The sequence below is a fragment of the Hyperolius riggenbachi genome, chromosome 6 (genome assembly GCF_040937935.1).
Source record: "Hyperolius riggenbachi isolate aHypRig1 chromosome 6, aHypRig1.pri, whole genome shotgun sequence".
NCBI classification, from domain to species: Eukaryota; Metazoa; Chordata; class Amphibia; order Anura; family Hyperoliidae; genus Hyperolius; species Hyperolius riggenbachi.
Window position 1 is genome coordinate 85623583 of NC_090651.1, and position 15281 is coordinate 85638863.

Genomic DNA, 15281 nt, shown 5'->3' on the forward strand with positions numbered 1-15281 from the left:
TCACTTCAAATACCCCTTAACTGAATAAAATGCAAGACTCCTGTCTTGGGCCACTTGTTGGAAGGAAGAGGAGAGCTGGGCCCTTCCTTTGAGTCAGTCTGCACCCTAGACACAAGTATTTTTCCTAGACCGGTATACGTGCTCAGATCTCTTTTTCTATTCACAACCTCCTTTTGTCATGAAGGACATGACCAGGATCCCTTTACTAGACAGCCCTTCACCAGACAGTAACATGGACTTCTAGAGCTGCAGGCTGCAGTTTTCTCAGGCATTTGTATATGTGCTCCGCCCCTCTGCCATCTGAACAACACGACTAAGTACATCAGAAGCCCCACCCACAAGGGCTATTACTACCCTGAGAACACAGCTTTTAAAAAGTAAGTTAGATGCTACAACTTTTTTCAAACTTATAGAGGGGGTGTAATGAGCATCTGTAGGGCCCCGCAGCAAAACCCTGCTGGCCACCTACCTTCTCCTCCCCAGGAACCCCCCCTGTGGTTGTGTGAGGTTAGGCATACTACCGTAAGACATTTGTGCGCGGGGGGGGGGGGGTTCGGTTTGGGGTGAGGTATCAGGTAGGGTGTCTGTGCGGCGGGGTTGGTTAGGCGAAGGGGGGGGGGGGTGAGAGGGTTCTGTGTGAGAGAAGGCTTAGGTTTTGGTATTTAATTCCGATATTTTGCTCTTGGGATTACTCTGCGCCCAAATTCCCATGCACCTTTTTTCGATGTACGCATGATTTCCCCACTTCCACCTAATTTTAGCAAAAGCTCATCGGCTGCGAGCCCTGGTCATTAGCTACAACTCAACATTCATACAAAGATGAAGGATATCACTGCTTGTTTGATTTAGAAATCAGCAAAGAGCCCCCAGTATACATTATGCATAATATGCAGCCCACAGCACTCTAGCCGTTATAAACAGGGCCGCCCTTGCACACAGCTGGGTTCTCGGTTTATTTTGTGGAGGGCTGGAGTAGCAGATATTAGGGTCAGCAGGCATAATTATGAAAGTACTTTGTCATGCTGGGTTTGGCTGCTATCAGCATGTGTTGGTGCGTTTAGGCCATTGGCTCTTAAAAATCATTTAGTTTTTCTCCTGATTATATCTTTCGATTTTAAACGCTAAGCTGTAAATACCCCATCATTTGCTGTAAATGCAGGTACTTGGGCACAAATGGAGGCCACAAAGGAAATACAGAAAATGCATTTTGGGCATGAAGAAGAGTCAAAATGTAAAGAGGACCCTCAGTTTATTATATTAGTAATGTTACATTGCACATTCGGAGTATCATTAGCCTCATCATGTAATAAGTGTTTAAAGTCCATTTACAGATTTTTTTTTTTTAACTGTTCCCCTTTTCTTTAACATACCCATAAAGTCCCGTCCCCCCCCCCCCCCCCCCCACACACACACACAAAAGAAAAGTGTAGATCCGGCGCTAGCTATAGCTAGGTATGGCCCTTTAAATGAATGTTATGCCCACGGTGCCGCTCCCTTTGCTGGGTGGTGCCAGGAATCTGGTATATAGAAACAAAAGAACAAGGGTGCGCTCCTATGGTGCATTAACTTTATTTACTGGTATCACACAAAACAATTGCACTTACATTAAATGTGCAAGTATTGCACATGTAGGGGGCCGCCAGCGAGTCACTCCCACTTCCTGAGCCTGGCCAGGGCTTCAGGATCCGTGCGTGATGTAAGGCTGGTGGACTGGGGACAACCGCCAGCCCCTACTCCTTTTGGCAAGACAGCTTGCCAAAAGGAGTAGGAGCCGGCGGTTGTCCCCACACTTACACATTTAATGTAAGTGCAATTGTTTTATGCGTGATACCAGTAAATAAAGTTAATGCACCATAGGAGCGCACCCTTCTTCTTTTGTTTCTCTATACACACACACACACACACACTTCCCCTGCTCCACATGCCAGGAATTCCCTTGTTTCACCCATGACCACACCCACTTAGCATCACTCACCAAAGCGAAGCCCCTGATGACATATGTGATTAGAAGGAGATCAGTGACTGTAAAGTTGCCCATTAACTGTACAAATCTTCACTAAACGCGATTTTTCAATGCGATTTGAATGATCATAACTAATCCGAAGTTAATTGATTGTTCACATTTACTGAACGATTCTGTCTTCAAATTTGATCATAAAACCTATTTTTCGGATCGATTTTATCCTATTTAGCAATCAACCAAACAATCGTTCCTTATCGATTGTGTTAATAAACAGTGAATTTTATATACAATTCAATTGTAAAAATTGCATTGAAAGATCGCATTTGTTAAAAAAAATTGTACTGTTATTGGGCACCTTTACAGTGATGCCTATCTTGCAGTTGGTGAAGAAGGGAGGGGGTTGGTGATGTTATCACTATGCCACCTTCTGGCAGTGACTCCTGGGGACCGGGCCACAGCAGAAATAGAGGGAATGGGAAATTTGGGTGCCAGAGGTGCTGTGGAAATTTGGACTCCCCTTAGGTGCCTATGTTAATTGCAGCTATGAGGGCAAATGTAATAGTGGGAGCCGGAGATGCCCGCTGCACAAACTGTGGCTACAAATAGCAGGTGCTTCAAATTCCCCCTCATAGCCCCAGTTAATATGGGCATCTATGGGGTGTCCAAGCTTCAATGGGGCCCGATATTTTACGTGTATTGACGGGTTTGTGTGGTTAGGGTGGTAGGCAGTGGAATGAAGGGTGGTTGGTTACGTATTGTAAGGGGGGGGGGGGTGGCGGGGGGGGGGGGGGGCTTGGTTATGGTTACGGCTAGACTTCAGTAGGGTTCCTGTGGGAATAGGGATAGGTTTGGCATTAGTAAAATATTGGTTAAAATGTACTGACGTAGCAATGCACTAGTGATTAGGCAAAATTTTGCGTAATTTTTTCATTTTGTACAAAAAGTACAATTTGGACATTCAATTGAATTTGTTTAATTCATTTATAATTTTGCCATATTTTTGCATAATTTTGTACAGACTTTAGTGGTTAGTAAAGCATGCTATTGTCACAAATAAGGCTATGTATGTTAAGGGGAATAGTGAGAACACAGTAAAAAAAAAAAAAAATTCAAAAACACCTTGTAGTATTTGAGAAAATAGATTGTAAAGTGCAAAGGAAAAATGTTTTTTAAACTCTGGAAAATTACAGATTTTGACAGAAAAAAAAAATTCCTTTGCATCTTAAAAATCAATTTTCTCAATAACTACAAGGTCTTTTTCAAAAAAATTATTATTATTTTACTTGTTCCCACTATTCTCTGTAATATACATAGCAATTTTGGTGATGATACCATGTATGGGGGTTTTGCTATGAATGACTAAAGTAAACACAAAAATTAAGGACAATTGTTAAATTTCAGTTCCTGATTCTGCTTACAAACTAATTATGATTTTTCCAGAAATGTTGCATTATGATTTTGCATCGTAATTACAAATTACGATGCAAAATTAAGATTATGCAAAATTCATGCTCATCGTTACAACAGGGCCTAAGTATTTACAGTGCATATTCTTCTAGTAGTGTAGCCCAATGCTGAGGTACTCAGGGTGGTGAAAGAGATTGTGCAGTGTTTTGGAGATCCCCTTTAAAGTGGATGCATGTCAGAAGCAAAGAGCAGCATTTAGAGAAGGAGGCGTACAAGGCACAAAGGTTATAGCTTACATTTCAGATCCCTAATTCCTAAATCACACAGAAGCTGGAGAGAAGAACAAGGCAGAGGCGAGGGAAAGGATTTGGAGCAAGCTGAAGAATAGGGATTTAGACTGGCTTGGTTTTTGTCAGCGAGTTCCTCCAGAGCAGCTTTACCAAGACATTGCTGAGGGGAATCTCGTATGTGTCACCACGCCTCAGTGACCAGCAAAATGTGTTTCTAGCAAAGAGGATGGGAAAGAGATACACAGGCAAGTGAAGAGATAAGAAACTCTTATTATATCCATACATCCAAGTGGATAGCATCAGTGAGTAGATTAGCAGAGCTGACAACGGGTCAGGTGGAAAATAACTTTGGCTATTGCCTGTCGTTAGGTGATGGTATAAGATAGAAGGCTCTCACACCCGCTATTTTGCCTTATGAAGATAAACGCTCTGTCACTCCCGTACTGAGGATGAGAAATAATGATCGATAATCCACTTCGATAAAGACACCTACATCACCCTGTTTCTTTACGGCTTGGAAAGCAGATTCTGCGCTTCCAATGCTTGTTTGGAAAACCTAAAGGAATTTATGGATCTTGTGGAGAATTCACATGAATTTTCTGCCTCTTTTCATAGGGTAGGGCTCATTTCCACAGGGATCTTGACGGACACATCATTCAGAAAACCGATGCGAGCAACAATTTTTTTCCTCACACACCAACACACATGAAAGCTCACATTAGGTGGATGAAACCAAATGATTTTCAATGGGCTGTCAGATCTAATACGGATTTTGCTACAATTTGTGTATGGGGCCTAAGGCAGCACTTATCTCTACATCCAAAAGGCAGTTGTAATAGGCACAGTGAGGACACGGTGCTGCGAGCGCATATTACTACTGCTTGTATAGTGACAGGTGGGAGTGTGTAGTATACGGATATGTACACCACCGGTGAGCTGGGCGCAGGGCGAGCCGCATAATGGCTCACCTTCCTGCTACTCAAATCCCTGGTGGTGGTAAATACTATTCCCCATCCCAATCGTACCAACTCGGAGGGAGGTGTAATTCGGGGTCCAGCGATCGCCAGAACCCCAAATTACCCTTATGCATCCCATGCAGTGTAACATTACTGCTATGGCGGTTCCCAGTTCCGCCGCTGAGCGCCGTGCACCAAAACCACTTGCTTCTGAGCGTGTGTGCACGGGTCGTGCATACAGCACGTGGGGGAAGGGGGGTTCATGCGGCAGGCGGACATGGTGGGAGCTTTAAAGATTGAAACGCAAATTCCACATGTGATCTTCCACACGTCCGATTTTTGCCTTTTGTTTTTTCTTCTGACAATTTGTGTTTGTGTGAATTTTGTATGTGCTTTTTCAGACTGCGATTTTTCTTTTCATACCAATGAAGTTAATTTCCATGAGAATGTACTCCATTAACTTCAAAATCAGATGCAAATTTTGTGTAACAAATGCAACTTTTGTGCGATTACATTGACTTACATTACATGCAAAATGCATATCGCACACAGCAAAAAAAGCATCGGTGCTGCAGGATTTAAAAAAAAAAAACGATTGGATGAGAAGGTTCTTAAGGGCCACCTCACTAGCATTTCCCCTTGTGTCTGTACAAGGCTTTATCATGAGAACACTTCCCTACCAACTACTTATTAGTGTTGGTGTTCCAGTTCCCAACATCGTTCCAAATTCACCCAAACACTCCAGCACCATTCAGCACTGAACCTGCAGACAGGGCCAGGAAGTATAAATGCCACACTCCAGCACCATTCAGCACTGAACCTGCAGACAGGGCCAGGAAGTATAAATGCCACACTCCAGCACCATTCAGCACTGAACCTGCAGACAGGGCCAGGAAGTATAAATGCCACACTCAAGCACCATTCAGCACTGAACCTGCAGACAGGACCAGGAAGTATAAATGCCACACTCCAGCACCATTCAGCACTGAACCTGCAGACAGAGCCAGGAAGTATAAATGCCACACTCCAGCACCATTCAGCACTGAACCTGTGGACAGGGCCAGGAAGTATAAATGCCACACTCTAGCACCATTCAGCACTGAACCTGCAGACAGAGCCAGGAAGTATAAATGCCACACTTCAGCACCATTCAGCACTGAACCTGCGACAGGCCCAGGAAGTATAAATGTAACACTCCAGCACCATTTAGCACTGAACCTGCGGACAGGGCCAGGAAGTATAAATGCCACACTTCAGCACTGAACCTGCAGACAGGGCCAGGAAGTATAAATGCCACACTCCAGCACCATTCAGCGCTGAACCTGCAGACAGGGCCAGGAAGTATAAATGCCACACTCCAGCACCATTCAGCACTGAACCTGCAGACAGGGCCAGGAAGTTTAATTGCCACACTCCAGCACCATTCAGCACTGAACCTGCGGACAGGGCCAGGAAGTATAAATGCCACACTCCAGCACCATTCAGCACTGAACCTGCAGGCAGAGCCAGGAAGTATAAATGCCACACTCCAGCACCATTCAGCACTGAACCTGCAGACAGGACCAGGAAGTATAAATGCCACACTCCAGCACCATTCAGCCCTGAACCTGCAGACAGAGCCAGGAAGTATACATGCCACACTTCAGCACCATTCAGCACTGAACCTGCGACAGGCCCAGGAAGTATAAATGCCACACTCCAGCACCATTTAGCACTGAACCTGCGGACAGGGCCAGGAAGTATAAATGCCACACTCCAGCACCATTCAGTACTGAAGCTGCGGACAGGGCCAGGAAGTATAAATGCCACACTCCAGCACCATTCAGCACTGAACCTGCAGACAGGGCCAGGAAGTATAAATGCCACACTCCAGCACCATTCAGCACTGAACCTGCAGACCGGGCCAGGAAGTATAAATGCCACACTCCAGCACCATTCAGCGCTGAACCTGCAGACAGGGCCAGGAAGTATAAATGCCACACTCCAGCACCATTCAGCACTGAACCTGCGGACAGGGCCAGGAAGTTTAAAGAGAACCAGAGACGAATAAAATAACATATTTATACATACCTGGGGCTGCCTCCAGCCCCATCAGCCTGGATCGCTTTCTCGCTGCCTTTCTCCGCTGCCTCTGTCCGCCGCTACCGGGTCCCGTCATTTCGGCTAGTCGAGCCAGTCGACGCAAGCGCAGTGGGCTCCCTCTGTTCTGCGCAGGCGCATGCGTAAAGAGCCGTAGGGAGCCCCTGTGCATGTGGAAGACTGGCCACATCCGCCGGAAGTGACGGGACTCGGTACTGGCGATAGAGGCAGCGGAGGATGGCGGCATGGGAGCAATCCAAGCTTATGGGGCAGGAGGAAGCCCCAGGTATGTATAACATCTTTTTTTCATTTTTAAAATAGGTTCATCTCTGGTTCCGTTTAAATGTTACACTTAAGCACCATTCAGCACTGAACCTGCGGACGGGGGCAGGAAGTTTAAATTCCACACTCCAGCACCATTCAGCACTGAACCTGCGGACAGGGCCAAGAAGTTTCATGTGACTCTGATACTTAAAGAGAATCTGTATTGTTAAAATCGCACAAAAGTAAACATACCAGTGTGTTAGGGGACATCTCCTATTACCCTCTGTCACAATTTCGCCGCTCCCCACCGCATTAAAAGTAGTCAAAAACAGTTTTAAAAAGTTTGTTTATAAACAAACAAAATGGCCACCAAAACAGGAAGTAGGTTGATGTACAGTATGTCCACACATAGAAAATACATCCATACACAAGCAGGCTGTATACAGCCTTCCTTTTGAATCTCAAAAGATCATTTGGGTGTTTACCTTCTGTCCTCTGCTTCTCTCATGCACTGAATATTACAGGCTTCCTGCAGACAGCTCTGCCTGTGTTTGTAATTCCTGTAATGTGTCAGCCAGCTACTTTCACAGCCTAACAGAGGAGGATTTTTATCCAGCTCTCTTCTATCACTGATAAGATAGCAGAGAAGCTGCTGGCTTATGTAAACAACACACACACTGGAGTGTGCATAGATGAACAGACCAGCACGGAAGAGTTGGCAGCCTTCCAGACACAGGCTGACAAGTCTGACAGGGGAAAGATACATTGATTTATTACAGAGACAGTGATAGTACAAAGTGCTGCAGTAAGCCAGAACACATTAGAATAGGTTTAGGAACTTGTAGGATGGTAGAAAAAACGTTGTAATTTTTGTTACAGAGTCACTTTAAAGGACTTACGAGGCCTGATTTGTAAAAAATAAACAAAAAAAGTTAGATACCTGTTTGTTTTTGTAAGGCACGGAGGACGCCGTGCACGCCCTCCGTGCCGTTCCGCTGGGTCCCCGCTGCTGAATATCCCCCCGAACGTCCCCCGACCGCACGGCCCGGGTCTGGCTCCTCAGCCTGTACCAAGATGGCCGCCGGAGCTGGCCGCGGCTGCGCAGTCCGCATAGCCGCGAGTGCGGCTGCGCAGTCCGCATAGCCGCGAGTGCGGCTGCGCAGCTCTAAGGCCAACCCCCCGATCCACGTAACAGTAGCGTGGATCGGGGAGTTGGCCTTAGAGCTGCGCAGCCGCACTCGTGGCTATGCGGACTGCGCAGCCACGGCCAGCTCCGGCGGCCATCTTGGTACAGGCTGGGGAGCCCGACCCGGGCCGTGCGGTCGGGGGACGTTCGGGGGGATATTCAGCAGTTTATTTTTTACAAATCAGGCCTCGTAAGTCCTTTAAATCTTTCTGCTTTGGAAGGGGGACGTATGGAGTAACGTGAAAAAGTAATTGTACTCTCCCTGGTGTTGTCCGCAGGTCCAGTGCTGAATGGTACTGAATTGTGGTGTTTGGGTGAATTAGGAACGATGTTACGAATGTGAACACTTGCACTACTGTTTATGATGGGTTTACACAGCTGCCATGGGCAATCAGTAGCGTAGCTACGGAGTTGTGAGCCCTAGTGTAAGTTTTATGCATATCCTGCCAGTTTATTAATAAATCCCAAGTTTAATAATTACATTTCACAATGCAAACAGCAAATAATGGTAATCATTACCAATTTGACCAATAAAGAGTGGATGCAGTGGCTGACTCAAAGCCATGGGCATACATTTAAACATAGCTCCGGAATAAAATGGCGCCGGGTGAGACTGATGACATCTTGCTGCTAAGGTTAACATTTAAGAAATGTCCTAAAATGTAAAAATGTTAAATAAGCTGAGTAACAAGATGCTTTTACTACATCTATTATACTTTACCTCATCCCAGTGATCATTCCTCCACTTCCTTGTTAGTTTGCAGGAGTCCTGCAGCCAGCCAATCACCATGCGGGGACTAAAGCCACATGGTGATTGGCTGGCTACAGGACAGCTGCAAACTAACTAGGAAGTGGAGGAGAGGTGATCGCCTGGGATAAGGTAATGTATTGTAATGCCCCTGCCTACTCTTACACTATACCCTCCCTGTGCCTAACCCTAAGACCCCCCAGGTGCCAATAATAAAAGCCGCAATTAGTGTCATGGAGGTTAACTTATGGTGCAGCGATAAATAGTGGGCGCTGGGTGCCGCTATTTATCGGGCGCCATAATTTAACCTCCTTGCTACTAATCACAGCTTTTACTTTAACCGCCAATGGTGACCCCATTTTTGTAGGTGCTCGTCCTGCACCATTTTATCTGCTCCCAGGCCATGGACAGTTCCTATGCAGTAGAGACAGGACAAGACATTTATATTGTCCTTTTCTCTTGGCGGACTCAAAGTGCTCCATGGGTGACTAGGGTCATTAGGGAGCCTTGACCAATGACTCCTTACTGTTTAATGTACTGGCTCAAGTTGGGATTCGAACTCTGTTCAAAGGCTCAAACCTTACAGCAAAGGCAAGACCCTTAACCAGTACGCTATCCAACTGTTAGTGGCGCAAGTTCTGCAACCCGTTTCTGTGACACTACGGCCACTGGGGAAAAGACTATTGTAATTCTCGTAAATATGCACTATTAACCTTGTACAGACAAGAAAACACATTCTTAATCCTGTCTATTCTCTTTAAGCCTGCATTTAGCTGTAGATGTGAGCTCTGCACAGCCACGAGGTGACTGAATGGTTTATTAAGGGGCAGCAGAAAGTGGTGACCTGATTATATGGTGTGTTATTGTACTCTTGACAGCCATGACTGCTTTTGATGGCACAATATCGTAGGGCTTGCTGGGCCGGTGTAAATTGTATTTATTGGAGAAAGTGGTGAATCAGGTACTGCGGAGAACGTTGAGCGGAAGAGGACAGCGGCCCATTTATCAAGACCCAAAATCAGGCAGCTCGTTACCATACAGACTGCTCTGCTCGTTTCCTGAGCATCTCGGATGATTGATGACCTGCTGGTTAAAAGTTGCTCACCTAGATTGTCAGCCAAAAAGATTTATCTCGAAAACTAACAAGACTTTAATTTGTTTTCAAGTTTTTTTTTTAATTTCCCAGCCACCGTTGATATTTCTGCTTCCCCAAATTCCATATACATCTTCACATTAGCATGGGCTCTCTATTGCGGCAGCACTGGCGAGTATGACTGTATTGGGTGACACCGTCAGCTGCTATAAATCAATGCTATGGAGGTAATTTTGTTTCTGCTCTCTCTTTCCGCTGTCAGAGGTGTCGGAAGTAAAATTGCATCAGCGTCTCTTTCTCATGCGCGGCCTGGAAACACGTCTCCGCCTCACATCACAACATAGCCTGCTAAACATATTACATTGCTTAGCTGCAATTGTGAAAATAATTACACTCATACTGAAAGACAAGAATTTTACAAAGTTTGCCTTAGATTGATTTTAATTGTTCATCCTAGTATGATAATAACTTTTGTATAATGAGTGGGGATGGGGACAGGTTTGTTAATGTAACGAGGCTCAGAAGGACCCCTAGTGTTTGTGTAGGTTATTGCTGCTTTTAAATTGATGTGCGGTTTTAGAGCAGGCAGAAGGATGGATCTAGCAGATAAATTGGTCAAAATAAATATTGCTGTAAAGAAGAACATTCGAGACACTGAAGGGAAAAAAACCTTATGATACAACATTAGAAGCAAAGAAAATAGTCTGATATTTTATATTTTTTAGTTATACAGCTTTTTTTTTTTTTTTTTTTTTTTATAACATTGCATCATTCTTTAACCACTTCCCAACTGAGGGGTTTTACCCCCTGACCACCAGAGCAATTTTCACCTTTCAGCGCTCCTTCCATTCATTCGTCTATAATTTTATCATTACTTATCGCAATGAAATGAACTATATCTTGTTTTTTTCGCCACCAATTAAGCTTTCTTTAGGTGGGACATTATGCCAAGAATAATTTTATTCTAAATGTGTTTTAATGGGAAAATAGGAAAAAATGTGGGGAAAAAATTATTATTTTTCAGTTTTCGGCCTTTATAGTTTTTAAATAATGCATGCTACTGTAATTAAAACCCATTAAATGTATATGCCTATTTATCCCGGTTATAAAACCGTTTAAATTATGTCCCTATCACAATGTTTGCCGCCAATATTTTAGTTGGAAATAAAGGTGCATTTTTTTCAGTTTTGCGTCCATCCCTAATTACAAGCCCATAGTTTATAAAGTAACAGTGTTATACCCTCTTGACATAAATATTTAAAAAGTTCAGTCCCTAAGGTAACTATTTATGTATTTTTTTTAAATTGTAAATTTTTTTTTTTTTTTTTAATTACAAAAAAAAAATAATTGGGGAGTGTGGGAGGTAAGGAGTTAATTTTTTGTGTAAAACAAGTTTATTTGTGTGTAAAAAATGGTTAGGATGTAGTTTTACTATTTGGCCACAAGATGGCACCATTACCAATTTGTTTCATACGACCTGCAAGCGTCCTTCTGGACTCTTGCAGGAAGTAGAAAGAGGCTGGGACTTTGTTATTTTTTCACAATGACCGGGCTGCTCAGCCGAGCGGCAGCAGATCATTGCGGGGCTGAGATCAACGAACGGGAATGGATTTTCCCGTTCATTGATCTCCGGGCGAGCGGGCGGCGGCGTGTTTACTAGCGGCGGGCGGCGTGTTTACGAGCGGGAGCGCGGACAGCGGCGGGAGTGCGCAGAGTACGGATTTCTCCGTCCCTGGGGGTGAAAGGATGGAAAAAGGGGCGGAGAAATCCGTACGCGCGGGGGTAAAGTGGTTAATATTTGCAGTTTACAAACCACACTCTGTATTTTAAACTATGAAACAGAGCAGAGCTAATGACCCTTTGAACTTCCCTGCAGTAAAATCTTATCTGAAGTTGTCTTTCACCGTTACTTTGATGTATAAGTGCTAACTTATTTAGTTGGAGAGCTCAGAGAAGCTCTTTTGCATTGATAACAAGTGAAGTTTCTTATCTCTTCTTGTACTGTAAACGATACGCTACTAATGTTCTATTCATTGGCTGGACTACACATGCAATTCATTATATCATAAGTTTATTTTCACTGCAGATTCGGTTAAAGGATTTTTAAAAAAAAACCCTGAAGATGCAGTGGGTAGGGGAATATGAGCTAATAGTTACTGCTCCTTCCGTTCCACTCAGTCAGCCGCCGTTCTCCTGTAATCCTTCCCGGTCGGGAAGGAGGTAAACTGTTAGCTACAAATAGAAGCTCACATAGTGAAATGATGGGAGATGAAGGAATAGAGGTTAAATTCCTAGGCTGGCCATTGTGAACAGGGCCGGTTCTAGGTACAATGGGGTCCCTAGACAAAATACAAAATAAACCTGAGGGCTCCCTTAACAGCCCCCTCCCTCCCCCCAGCGGCGTTAGGGGCTGCTAAATTCACCCATTACCCCACCAGGGCTAGACCCCATTAATCCCCCCACCCCCGGTCTAACCACAACTTTTATTTTAGTCCCCGGGGCCCTCGCTGTATGGCGGCTCACCTTTTCCAGCCAACGCACGCGCCTCCATATGTTTGTGGCTCTGTGCACTCCAGTCTTCATCTTCATGCCTCTCCTCCGTGACCCGACACTTATTACTACCTATAACATGTACATATAGCATGTAGGAGAGACACCCCTGCAAGGATGGAAATGGGAGTGCACAGAGCCACTGACACATGGATGAGCACCCGCCGGCCGGAACAGCCTGCTACACTGCAGGGGACCAAAATAAAATTTGGGGGATACTTAGGGGAATGTGCAAGTGTCCGTGTTGGATGGATTAAGATACCTATTAATTATCTGAATTTGTGGAAGGTGCATTCACATTCAGCATTAGAGCCGCCGATCAAGGTTGATCTGCCGGAAGCAAGCGAGTGCTGCTGTTCTGTAGGGTGCATGATAGGACAGCTTCTGGTGGGCGGGATTAAGAAGGGAACTATGCGCTGGGGGACCATGTTGTTTAAAGATCTTTAAATATATCAGGGGATGCCAGTATTCACACTAGATTCTTGCCCAAGGCGGCCATTTGTTCCATCTAGTGTGTATATGAGGTTTATTCTTCACCTCTGTTATAAGGAGAGATAATTTATGAGATAAATCATGATTTATCTCTCCTTATCTGATTATCTCAGAAATGGAGATATAATTCATGAGTTAAAGGGTACCTTAAAGAGACACTGAAGAGGAAAAAAATGATATAATGATTTGTATGTGTAGTACAGCTAAGAAATAAAACATTAGGAGCAGAGATATGAGTCTAATACAGTACAGGAAGAGTTAAGAAACTCCAGTTGTTATCTATGCAAAAGAGTCATTGAGCTCCACCACTTTCAAAGTCACAGAGAGCTCTGTCTTCTGAAGCTTATTATCTCAAGTGTCTGGCACTGTATTTTTTTTTTCTGCAGAGAACAGTTCAAAAGTTCACTAGCCTGCTCTGTTAAATAATTTAGAATGCTGAGTAGTGTGCAAACTGCAAATATAAGAGAACGATGCAATGTTATTAAAAAAAAAAAAACTATAACAGAAAATAAAAATATGAGAATATTTTCTTTGCTACTAATGTTCTAGTAATTATCCGTACTACACAACCAATTCATTATAGCATATATTTGTTTTCGCTTTAGTGTCTGTTTAAGTGAAAAGAAAAGTTGATTTATACTTACCTGGGTCTTCTTTCAGCCCCCTGCAGTCTATCTTGCCTCTCGCTGTCTTCCTGATACGCACTGCTCTGCCACCGTCAGACCCGGTAAAGCACCTGACTGAGCCAGTCGTGGCATTTACGCGGAGGAATGAAATTCAGAGGAAAACGTAAACCAGACGAAGAGTAGGAAGGGCAGTTTGATGTTAATTTATACTGCTCTATAAAGATCAGGCCCAGACCATCCACAAGGCAATACTAGGCAGTTGCCTATGGCCTGGAGAGAGTTTAAGGGCCTGGTGGATGCTAGCCCCAACCAAATGTTGCTTAAAAAAAAAAAAAAAAAAAAAAAAAAAGCCAGGTGACCATCAGCAGTGAGCAAAAACTGTTGACTTGAGTCTTTGCCCCCCCCGAGCAGGAAACCTCATAGGGAACAGTTCTCTCCAATCATGGCACCTTCTACAGCACGAAGCATTGCGATTGGCCAAATAGCGTGGATGTAGTTTACTACAACCTATCTGAAACCTAGCAGCTCGAGAGGGTGCTGCCCACCCAATCACGTTAGAGGAACTACCCTATGAGGTTTTCTGCTGGGTCCCCTAAACTAGACTAGAGTCAAAATGCTTCTATTTCTTCAAGGAGTAGAAAGGAACAATGAGAAGTTCTTTCTCAGAGAGAGGTTTTTAGTTTTTCTTCTTGCTTACTTTATCCATTGAATGACAGATCTCACCTGAGCTCCCACTTCAATCCACTACCTACTGATATTTCTTTGCTTTGCTTTCTGTTGTTGTCATTTTATACGATGTCATAACAGACCTGTGGCACTGTGTGGTAGCGATGCTTCTTACGAGTAGCTGAGTCCTTGTAGTTATCTTAAATGAGTTTGGGCTGCCCGCGGCCAAGAGGGGTTAACTTACCCAGGCGTCGATGTGCTCTATTCGCTTCCACATCACTCCCACGCTTCCTTCTTCAATACGGAAGAAGGAAGCATGGGTGGAACGTGACGTGAGACACGAATGGAGCGCATCGGGGCCTGGGGAAGTTGACTCCCTCAGCTGCGGGCAGCCCAAACTCATTTAAATTTTGATTACGATTGAGCTACGGAGCTACGAAGAGCTACGGTGACGTATCTCTTCGTAATGAGCATCGCTGTTGGGCGTATCCCAGAATTCAAGAATGCAGATCTCACCAATGGAATCCATCGTGTACATGAAAAGTCACTTGCAACTTTCCATAACTGAAGTAGCATTTCTGGGTCAAGTTAGCCTTTATACTTTGAATTAAAATGATAATTTGGTGTTTTATTTTTTGTGTGTCAGGAAGCCCACGCAGTGCACATCAAAAAGGTTTTTCAAACGCAGCTTGAAAATATTACTTTCATTACATCAAAGGCAGGTAATTTTTCAGCAGTCACGCAGCCTCTTACAAGGAAACACATGTAGCCATCTCGGCATCTGGAGTTAAGTGACACATCGCAAGGGGAGACAGATTAATATCTCTGTCTGGGGGTGTCGCGACTCTCATGTTATATGCTGGAGCGCGTATCCGTTGAGAAGCGAGCTGACAAAAATTAGATTAAAACTTGATTAATACGCTTCCTGCACGTAGCACGACATCGGAAGACTGATAAGAGG

At 44.3% G+C, this 15281-nt stretch overlaps 1 protein-coding gene across 2 annotated transcripts in view; it reads left to right on the plus strand.

Moving 5' to 3' along the window:
- The window catches only part of LOC137520979 (tenascin-R-like), a 1317931-nt gene that overhangs the window by 796656 nt on the left and 505994 nt on the right, over nt 1-15281 (plus strand). The window lies entirely within an intron of this gene.